We start from the raw sequence: 11,431 nt of genomic DNA on the forward strand, positions 1-11,431 counted from the left end.
GCCACGCCTGAATCTGATTCGTCCTCTGACTCCTCTACCACCTCCTCAGTATCAGATTCCTCCTCCGAATCCATTTCCTTGCCAATGAATGCCCGAGCTCTGCTAGAAGAACTTGATTTGCGCGATGAAGACTTTAAGGAAGACTTTGAGTGCTTCTTCTTCTTCTTGACATCAGAATCATTGTCTTTGATTTTCTTCTTCTATGGCTCCTTTTCCCATTGAGGACAATCAACAATGTAATGGCCTGATTTCTTGCATTTGTGACAGGTTCTCTTTGCACTATCGCGAGAAGAGGCTTCAGTCTTCTTAGAGTCATATTTTGAAGACTTTCCATAATGCTTCTTCCTTGTGAACTTTTGGAACTTCTTCACAAGCATGGCAAGTTCTCTGCCAATTTCTTCTGCGTCATCAGAACCACAGTCAGTGTTTTCAGACGAAGATATAGCCTTTGCCTTCAGTGCATGACTACGACCATAGTTTGGGCCATAGATATCTCTCTTTTCAGCCTGCTGGAATCCATGAGTGTTGAGTCTCTCAAGAATGTCAGCAATGTCCAGTTGCTTGAAGTCAGGACGCTCTTGGATCATAAGCGATAGGGTGTCAAATGAACTGTCCAACGATCTCAATAGCTTCTTCACAACTTCGTGCTTGGTGATGTCCGTCGCACCAAGAGCGTGAAGGTCATTGGTGATATCAGGGAGGCAATCGAAAGTAAGCTGGACGTTCTCATTGTCATTCCTCTTGAAGCGGTTGAAGAGATTGCGAAGCACATCGATTCGAGAGTCTTGTTGAGATGAGACACCCTCGTTGACCTTGGAGATCCAGTCCCAGACCAGCTTCGCAGACTCCAGAGCACTCACACGAACGTACTGTCCTTTGGTCAGATGTCCACAGATGATGTTTTTGGTGGTGGAGTCCGATTGAGCAAATCTCTTCACATCAGCGGCAGTGACACCTTCAACTGCCTTGGGGACGCCCATCCTGACAAAATACCAGAGGTCGTTGTCAATAGCTTCAATATGCATACGCATCTTGTTCTTCCAGTATAGGTAGTCAGTGCCAATGAAGACAGGGCACGCAGCGGAGACCTTGATGATCCCTGCAGTCGACATAGCTAAAACTCTAGGTCGTTAAACTGAATCACACGGAACAAGGGAGCACCTTGCTCTCATACCAATTGAAAATTCTAGTTATGTCTAGAGGGGGGTGAATAGGCGGTTTTTATGGAAGTCTTTGAAGACAATCAATGTCTTTGAAGACAACGGAAGCAACACAGAATCTAACAGTGACTATGATCTGGCTAGGCAGATAACATAGACAAAGACATCATACATACAAGCATGCATTGAATGTAGACACATGAAGCATGAAGATAAACAGTTGAACTGAGGATAGGCTTCAAGGTATATCTTCAAACACAAGCAAGCATGCAATGTCTTCAGAGTGTAAAACAGTAAGTGAGGAAGGAAGAAGATAGAACCAGGTACTCGGGGAAGACAAAGATTTGTTTGACCAGTTCCAACTGTTGTGGCAGTTGTACGTATGGTTAGGGAAGCTGAGATTCAACTCAGAAGACCATGTCTTCACCTTATTCCCCTTGAGCTAAGGTCACTTAGTCCTCGCCCAATCACTCTGGTAAGTCTTCAAGGTAGACTTCAAACCTTCACAGACTTCGTTCACCGGCAATCCACAATTACTCTTGGATGCTCAGAACGCGACGCCTATCCGACTGGAGGATCACAGTCCTGAAGTGTAACAAGTCTTCAGTTCACTCAGAACAGAATGACTTCAGTGATGCTCAATCACTTTGGCTCTGGGTTATCCTCGCAGGATGTTTTCTCTCAAAGGCTTCAAGGATGGGTTGCTCACACACGACAATAGCCGTTTTTCTCTCTTGGAGCAGCCACCAATTATGGTGTAGGGGTGGGGTATTTATACCCAGCGGGCAACCCGAGGTGAGATGTATGAAATGACCCTTGGTCATTCAGGATCTGACACATCTCTAACGGTCGGATTTTGAAACCCATGCGACAACTTTACTTGGGATCCAAGTAAAGCTGACTCAACCAACTATGGAAGATATTTTCTCACTGTTTGTCTTCGCTCGAAGACATAGGATTTGGGTAGAGCATCATGTTAGTTTCTGACTTTGTTTACCTTGACCCCACTTATAGCTCGGAGGTTCCTATGACTCAAGAAGCATAAAATGAAACTAACCAAAAGACTACTTCATCACATTTCATTGTCTTCAAGGATTTTCTTCAAGAATCATTGTCTTCAAGATGAATGTCTTCATGAACCACCATTGTCTTCAAGATCTTCATATATTTTTAGGGGTCATCTTTGATGGGTAAACCGAATCAATAGGGACTTCTACCTGTGTTCTCCTGTGAAACTCACAAACACATTAGTCCCTCAACCAAGTTTGTCTTCAATACTCCAAAACCAACAAAGGGTGGAACTAGATGCACTTACAAGTATAAAAGGAGGCCCATGGCGACACAAGGAGGGGCTTTTGGATCTTTGGACTTTCTGGCCCAGCTTGCATGCGCCAGGACTAGAGAACACATACAAACACTCTCAATACAACCAAGCAGGACTAGGGTTTTACGCTTCCGAGGGGCCTTAACCTGGGTAAAAACATGTCGTGTTCATCGACTAGATCTGCTCTTTGTGCATACCCACGCCCCACCGTACTATAGAAGTGATCCTCTCGGTCCCATAGGTGTCCGAAAGTGCTAGTTATCGACTAGAGGGGGGGTGAATAGGCGATTTTTACGAAAGTCTTCAAAACATGAAAGTTTCGAAGACAAACATGAAAACTGGACCTATAAACATGCAGCGGAAGATGAACTACCCTAGACAAGCCATAGTCAAAAAAGTATGAAGCTAAAGCATGATGACTGATAGCAGCTATGTAGTAGGATCAGGATGGAAGATAGTATGAAGCCAATCAGAACAAGTAGTCACACAGTGAAGACAAATAGATAGAGTAATCAGGCAATGACTTCACAAAGACAAACTGTAAGTAAGGAGAGAGTAAGAGATAGAACCAGTGTGTTGTGAAGACAAGGATTTGTTCGACCAGTTCCAGTTGCTGTGACAACTGTACGTCTGGTTAGGGAGGTTGAGATTGAACTCAGAAGACCGTGTCTTCACTTATTCCCCTTTTGCTAAGGACACACAGTCCCCGCCCAATCACTGGTAAGTCTTCAAGGTAGACTTCCAAACCTTCACAAACTTCGTTCACCGGCAATCCACAATTACTCTTGGATGCTCAGAACGCGACACCTAACCGACTGGACGATTCATAGTCCTCAAGTGTAACAAGTCTTCTGATCACGCGGACAGAAAGGCTTCAGTGATGCCTAACACTTTTTGGCTCTGGGTGTTTGAGCTTTGTCCTCACAAGGATTTCTCTCTCTCTCAAAAGCTTCGGAGGTGGGTTGCTCTCAAACGACAAAAACCGTGCACTAACTCTAAGCAGCCACCAATTTATGGTGTAGGGGGTGGGCTATTTATAGCCACTAGGCAACCCGACCTAATTTGTCCGAAATGACCCTGGGTCACTAAGGAACTGACACGTGTCACAACGGTCAGATTTCAAACACACACAACAGCTTGACTTGGGCTACAAGTAAAGCTGACTTATCCGACCCTGGATAAGATTTGCTCTCATTGTCTTCGCTCGAAGACATAGGATTTTGGTTCAGCATCACTTCAGTCACTCTGACTTTGTTCACTTGGACCCCACTTAACAGTGCGGTGGTTCCTATGACTCAACAAACAAGAAAAGAAACAATGAAACTGCTAAGTCTTCGCGCTCCATAGTCTTCACTCAATGTCTTCTTCTGTCATAGTCTTCAATGTGAATATCTTCACGTACCACAATTAACTTCAATGTCTTCATACATTTTTAGGGGTCATCTCCGGTAGGTAAACCGAATCAAGGAGGGACTACTACCTGTGTTATCCTGCAATTCTCACAAACACATTAGTCCCTCAACCACGTTTGTCGTCAATACTCCAAAACCAAACTAGGGGTGGCACTAGATGCACTTACAATCTCCCACTTTTTGGTGATTGATGAAAAACTGGTTGAAGTTTTCAACGGGGATATAAATATGTGAAATATGTGAAACTGTAAAGGATGAGGTATTGTCTTCATAAGTAGCAAGAGGCTCCCCCTGAAGATGTGCATACATGTAATTTGCTTTTGGAATGCAAATGCACATGGCAGGTTCTACTTGTGGAGATCCTCTTCAACTTATGAAAACAATTCATCATGCATGATTCAATGTAATGAAGATAATGACATGCATAATGAAAAATGGACGTCTGCAAAATGATTTAAGTGCGGAAGTTATCATCACACATGCGGAATTTACCATCGCATCACAAAATAGCAAATAAGTAGCAGACAACCATCGAGTTTAAGTGTTACAACTCAGAGAACCAAATGTATCAAGAGAAAGAGTTGTAAACACTAGGCAAACTATAAAGCAACCGCCCATATGAACCCGCTTGAAGACTATCAACTCATAGCTTCTCCCCCTTTTGTCAGTAAGGACCAAAAAGGGTTGAAGACATTGAGCCTCTACTCGTCCCCAGAAGGAGTAGGAGAAGATGCAGTGTTGGTGTCGAGGTTTGGCGGTGCAGACGAACTTGGAGCAGTGTCGATACGTGTTGGAGGTGCCGAAGTGGCATCATCTTGATCATCGATCACACGAGCATTCACGGTTGTAGCATAAGAGGAGTACTCTGAGTCTTCAAGAGAGGGAGTGCGCCGCAGAATAGCATTTCTGGGCGGAGTGGAATCAAACTTGAATCTTTCTGAGAAGCCATCGTCCTGAAGATCTTCCTCAGCACACATAAGCGTCAGCCCTTTCCATGTGCATCGACAGGTTTCATGAGCGACAAAGGCATTCTTGGTTGCAAGGTTGCGAATGCGATTGACGTCGGTCATGATGCTCTGCATCTGGCGCTTGAGCCAATCATGATGCCTATCTTGTTTCTGATGCAGGCCAACGAGAAGCTCTCGGTCATTGAGGACACGAGATCGCCTTCGAGGCTGTTGAGTAATTGTGCTGTCAGTGGCTTCGGTTTGGGCACGGTGAGGTGCACGTGTAGTACCAGCCAACGGATAGACTTGAGTGGCAGCCAGCACACCTTCAATGGGCTGAGTGAAGCTCTGACGATCAACATTATGTAGATAAAGCGGCTCCTTGTCAGTCTCTGGATAGATGGCTTCAACCGACATATCGACATCTGGCAAGAAGACAATGTGGTTGCGCGCAAATGGCTGATAGTTGAAAGCAGTGTGAAGCTTGATCGGACGCATGATCCATGGAGCATAGAACTTCAAGCCAAAAATGTCAGATCCTGATGCAGCAAGTTGGCGGATGAAGAAATCCTGTGCATTGAAGCTTTTTCCATGAAGAATATGGAAGACCAATGTCTTCATTGCACCTTCTAGCTTAGCCTTTGGAGAATGTCCTTTGATGGGCCAGAGAGTTCGCCTTATGATGTGATAGATTGTGCGTGGCAGTAACTCAAGGTCTTCAACAAAGAACTCCGTAGGATATGCTGCATCTGGAGGCAATGGCTTCATCATGCTTAGCATCTGGCTCATTTCGGGTTCTGACTTGTGAAAGATGCTTTCCAAAGCTGCAGTGTGAAGCTGACAACCAGGCTCATAGAGATCCCCTGGAGTGGGCACGCCAGTAAGCTCTATGACATCAAATGCTTTGGCTTCATGATGGACATTTCCTGTCATCCACTCAAGTACCCAAGTCTTAGGATCCCTGTAGTAGCCTCTGATATGAAGAGTGGCGTAGAATTGAAGCAGCAACTCTTCATTCCAGTGCTCCTTATCAGTGACAAAGTGCAGTAAGCCAGCCTCTCTGAAGCAATCGAGAGCTTCTTCTAAGCAGGGCAGGCCAGCTATGGCTTCAGTATCAAGGCGCATATGTGGAAATATGCGGCCTTGGTTGTACATAATGCATGAATAATAGTTGCGCTGCAGATAACTCAAGAACCGACCAGATGAAATCTTGGTCCTGGTGTAGGGGTTCTTTGCTCTATCGAACAAGGTGTTGTGTGCAATGAAGCCGTTGACATTGAAAGATCCTGGCGAAGTGGAAGTACCTGGAAATCTGGGCAGTCCTGGCTTTGGCTTCTGAACCTGAGGCCTGTGCTCAACATGGTAATCAAATTGAGGACCAGCAGCAGGTGGAGGAATCAGAATAGGCCATCTGACAGTGATAAGCTGTCCATAGTTGTATGCTTGCTCGATAGTATGTGGCCTTGGAGGCGAACAGGAGCAGTGGCATTGACTTCATCTGCTTCATGGGCTTCATTGGCTTCATTGGCGACTGGTGCATTGGCCACTGTAGGCTCCACATTGGCTTCGGCCATGACAACGTCATTGGCTTCAGGAATGTCATTGGTGGCAGCCTCAGGATTTTCACCCTCCACTTGAGTAGCTGGAGGTTCTGGCATAGACTGGTTCACTTCAGGAACTTCTTCTTGAGTTGTAGGGGGGGTAGAGACACGTTCTTCTTCTTGTGTTGCTCCGGCTGATGCAACCGGAGGGTCTTCAGCAGCATTGGCTTCAGACAAAGGGACCGTCACAGAAGGATTGTCTTCAGAAAACACTTGACGTGCCACTGAACTTGACAAGTTGGAACCCTCTTCTGTGATGGTGGTCATGGAGACGGATGGCCTCAAGCCTTTGCCAAGCCATTGCAATACGGGCGACGCCTGTGGTGATGGTGATGTCTCCATGTAGTTGTCATCATTGGACATGGGGCTGATGACGGGCACATATGACGGTTGGGCTGTATTTGGTGAGTCTTGATGTGCGGTAGCTTGCTGGGGGCGATCAGCCCATGATGCATCTTGTGAGATTAGCGTCAAAGGACGACCAATACTGATAAGCTCACTGTTCGTTTGAACAGGCGATGATACTGTTGGGCGCTCGATCTGAGGAAGAACTACATCATCTTGCACAATGTCTTTAGTCGGGATGGGGTCGACGACTGGAACTGCTTGAGCTTCAGGAGCCTCTGTGGAAGCAGGCTCATGAACAATCATCTGACGCTCTTGGTTTGCAAACGGAGGGGGAACAAAAGCAAGGGGTTCAACAAGAAGGGGCTCTATGGGAGCAGCCCGATCTCTCTTGTTGGTTTTTCTCTTCTTGGGGGGGTGGTGCTTCATCAGTGGTGCGCTTGGTTTTCCGCTTCCTGGCTTCGGCCTCAGCTGCCTTGGTTTTCTTCTATTCAGAAGCCACTGAAGGAGCCTTGGGCTTCGAGCCGCGCATGCTAGCAGGGAAGACAATGTGTGGTTCTTCCTGCCGTGGTGCTTCAGTGTTGGCTTCAGATGACTTCTTTTTCTTGGCAGCCATTGAGGGGTCAATGCCAGGGCGGCCAAGTGACTTACACTTTTCAGCTTCATTGTGGGCTTGAACGCATTTGTCTGTGAGTGCTTTCATGCGCTCTCTTGAGCCTTTGGCTTCCTCGCGTTTCTTCTGAAACGACTCCTTGAGGTCATTGAGCATCACCTTGAACTTTTGCACATCAGCCACATTCAGCTTGGCTACATGCTTCTTGAACTGTTCCTTCTCGAAGTCTATCTTTCGCTTCAGTTCAACTATGCGCTGAGCCAGAGCAAGCTCAGGAGCAATGGCGCCTTGGAAAGCAACGCTGACGCCAATGGAAAGCTGAAGGTCATCAAAGCTGAGATCTTGATTGTCGAACCACTCATCAATGAAGTTCTTCAGAATGTTTACATCAAAGAAGGGCAGATCATTGAAGATCTCCGCCTCTTGCTTGCTCTTGATCAGCTGCTCCAGAGCGTCTTCACCAAATTCTTCATCTGAAGACAAGTCAATGGCTTCAAATTCATTCCTCAGAATGGCAGCAGGTGTCAGTGCATGACTCAGTTGCTGAACTGGTGTCTTCTGTGTCTTCTCACGCCTCATGGAGATGCGAGAGAGATCTTCAGAGTTATTACTGGGAGCAGAAGGGGCAGTTGCCAATGGCTTCACTCTTGAAGCTTTTGGAGCAGCAGATGATTTTGAAGCTTTAGTCTTCTTCTGCTTCTGGGGCTTTGGAGCAGGAGCTGGAGCTTCATCGGTGTTAGCATCATCATCAGAATGATCCACTTTGGCACCTTGAACAGTGATGTGAGTGATGAGGCCAGCAAGGTTGTAGAAGGGGCCGATCCTGTTCTCATTGGCTTCACGGGCGCCATTGTCCCGAGGTGAGGAAGGACCAGGGTTGAAGTCAAGCCCTAAATCCTTCTTGTTCTTTGCAGCTGAGTCTTTGGCGAACTGGTAGTTGCGCTTGAACAGATTGTCTTCACGACACCAGAGCAGTAAGAAGGGTCAGCATTTTCAGGCTGTGGTCCGCGCACCATGCAAGGATAGAAGCCTTGCTCAATAGCTTCAGCCTGAGTCCTGGGTGGAAGATTTTTGTACAGAACATCACCCCAGGGTGCCTTGATGGCATTCTTCTCAGCAGATTTTTGTACAGAATATCCTTGCTAGTGTGACTCCGAGAACATTGGAACATAGGGTAGACATTGTTTCCATTGTGTAATGTTTTTCCAGATTAGGATCCACTTTGATGTCGCATATCGTACGCTGCCAAGGATCACCTCCATATGAAACCAAGAAAATGGTGTCACAATCTGGATAGAAGAGCGCACACTACACATCTAAACCTACAGACAATCCCATATGTTTGTTATGGCCGCTACATTTCTAGCACAATAAATGCCCTGTCCTGGCGCCAGCCAAAATCGTATATTGATACGTAAAGCACAAGGTCATATAATATGTATGTTTCGTTTATAACCTGAGATAACAAAAAATGGACCAAACGTGCATACACCCAGCACGGAAACCTTTCATCGAAGCTTGCAATTCTATTTCATTTTCTGACATTAATTCAATTTCTCAGGGTTAACAGACCCAAAGCTCTACTGAATTCATTAGCTACAGCAGACATAAATAAAAAAGAACTTGCTCAAACGCAGGGCCCCACCAAAATACTGAATGAATATGGTCAACTAGTACATGAGCAGGTTGATAATATGCACTAAGATTTAGGATAATTATAATAACTGACTGGTATGGATAAAGAGGCTGATTATAGTATAATTTAGCCCAATGGAACTAATGCATATCAAGAACAACAGCCAGTGCAGCAGTGCTAAGAAAAAAAAACAAGGGTAACAATGTTCTTTAAAAATGACATTATGTTTAATCTGTAGGTTTTACCAGTCATTGCTCTGAACTGCAAATCAAGGAAGCAGGAGTGTAAGCACCATCAAATTGAGCAACATGATTCAAGTACATTCCGAAGTACGCAGACAAATAGTTCAGCCGACAGAAGATCCAATCCTCAGAGGAAGCACCGGCATCGTTTGAAGGTAAAACTACTGCCCATATGCATCTGCTAGTGACTCTGAGAATAGAGGAACATAAGCTAGAAATCGTTGTGTACTATTTTTCTCAAGATTAAATATACATCCTTTATGTCGCATGTCGTACGCTACCAAGGTATCACCACGTCCACGTGAAAGCAGGAAAATTGTGTCACAATCTGGATGAATCTCAACCACACTGTGCTTCTTCCCAGTCATGCTCATAAGCTCACTGTATCTGGAAGTATGTTTTAGGACCAATTCTTTACTATCACAATCCTGGAGGCACCAAAGTTCTATCCTAGAGATTTGCTTGTTATCTTCGGGGAAAGCTATAGCATAGTGTAAGCATCCCTGAGATGATCCAATCGTACCAAATCCTCGGCCGTACGGCACAGTGATGGTCTTCCACGCTTTCCCCTCCATGTCTACCCCCAGCAGCACATAATCGTCGATGTAATTAAGGTTGCCCATCACGTAGAGCACGCCCCCAACAAAGACGCATCTACTTCCGAAAAACAGAGCAACTTCTTTCTTAGTCATCCCACTATTTCTGTGAATCCATGCTCCTGTCCGGGAGGAGTAGATGTTCACTCCAGTGACGTAAGTTTCCAGATAGGCGTGGTCGAAATGAAGAACGTGGAAATGGGACGAGACCGCCGGGTCGAAAGCCAGACCTGTGGTACGGCTATACCTTTTTGCCAGCTCCGGCGGTTGAGGTTTAGGTTGAGGGGGCAGCTCCACGCACCTCCCAGTGGCGGGATTGCACACGACCAAATGGGAATCATCCTTGCTGTTGTAGCGGCCGTAGAGAAGGAGGCCATTGCAGGCGTCCACCTGGGTCATGTCCTTGTACTTGTCAGGTTGCAGGTAAGGGAGGCAAGGGTCAAACGGGGGTGCCCCGCCGGAGACGCTGGTGAAGTGGTGGTGATGACCGCTGTCGTCGGTGGTGAAGTAGAGGAAGCCAGCAAGGGCATGGGGCAGCTTCTTGCGGTTGGTGGGGTCGGTGATGAGGTCACGCTAGAGCACGGAGACGCACTTGAAACGGTGGACAGACCTGGCCGGGAGGCGGGCGAAGATCTCCAGAATGAGGTCGTCGATGAGCAGGCCGGCCGCGTCCGCCGTCGCCCCTAGATGGCTTTCCATGGATCCGAAGCGGGAGAGCGTATGATGTAGGGGACAGTGTCAGGTCAAATAGAGAGAGGAAATCATCGATCTGGCTTGATTATTAGGGCGGCTACGGCGGCCAACGAGGCTTTGGCGTCTGATGAGAGAGGTCGGTAGGGAACGAACGAGGACTGGATTCTTTCCAGCGGCCCAGAAGAATCTCCAGAACGAACGAACGAACGACGCTTTAGTTGGCCCAGAAGTTTTTTTTGTTACACAATCTCGGTGTAGTTGATTTTTGGCGATTCTCTCTCTCTTTTTTATTACATACTAGCAAAAGAGCCCGTGCGTTGCAACCGAAGAAAAAAATAACACACACTCTTAACCCAATAACCATAATATGTTCATGCACTTTATTTTAGCGAGGCATCATTTTTATGTTGCCGCTTATCCTCCTTCTCACCCTCAGTGGCCTCAGTGTTCACACAAACCAAAGTGTGTTTGAATGTTGTTTTTCCCCTGCCGGTTTTTTCAGAGGTGCTCATGTGTGGTTATCGATGTTTTCTTTCGTCTCTTTATGATTTTAGTGGTTGTTTATTTGCAATCCAGATCGTCGTGGTACGAAAGAAAAACGGGCGTGCCCTATAGGTTACAAGTTTTCTTTTAAAATAATATTTTAAAATATTTAATAGGTAAAAATAACATCATATTCAAATTCTACATATTTTTCTATTCAAATTTCATATATATAACATGTTAAAATCGGAGTTACGGTTTAATAGATATGAATAATTAAGAAAAATATTTGTTTGACTTAAATATCTTCCAAAATAATATTTAAAAAATATTTAACAAGCAAAATAACATCATATTCAGATTCTACACATTTTTCTAA

The sequence above is a fragment of the Triticum aestivum genome, chromosome 4A (assembly GCF_018294505.1).
Source record: "Triticum aestivum cultivar Chinese Spring chromosome 4A, IWGSC CS RefSeq v2.1, whole genome shotgun sequence".
In the NCBI taxonomy this organism is placed as follows: Eukaryota; Viridiplantae; Streptophyta; class Magnoliopsida; order Poales; family Poaceae; genus Triticum; species Triticum aestivum.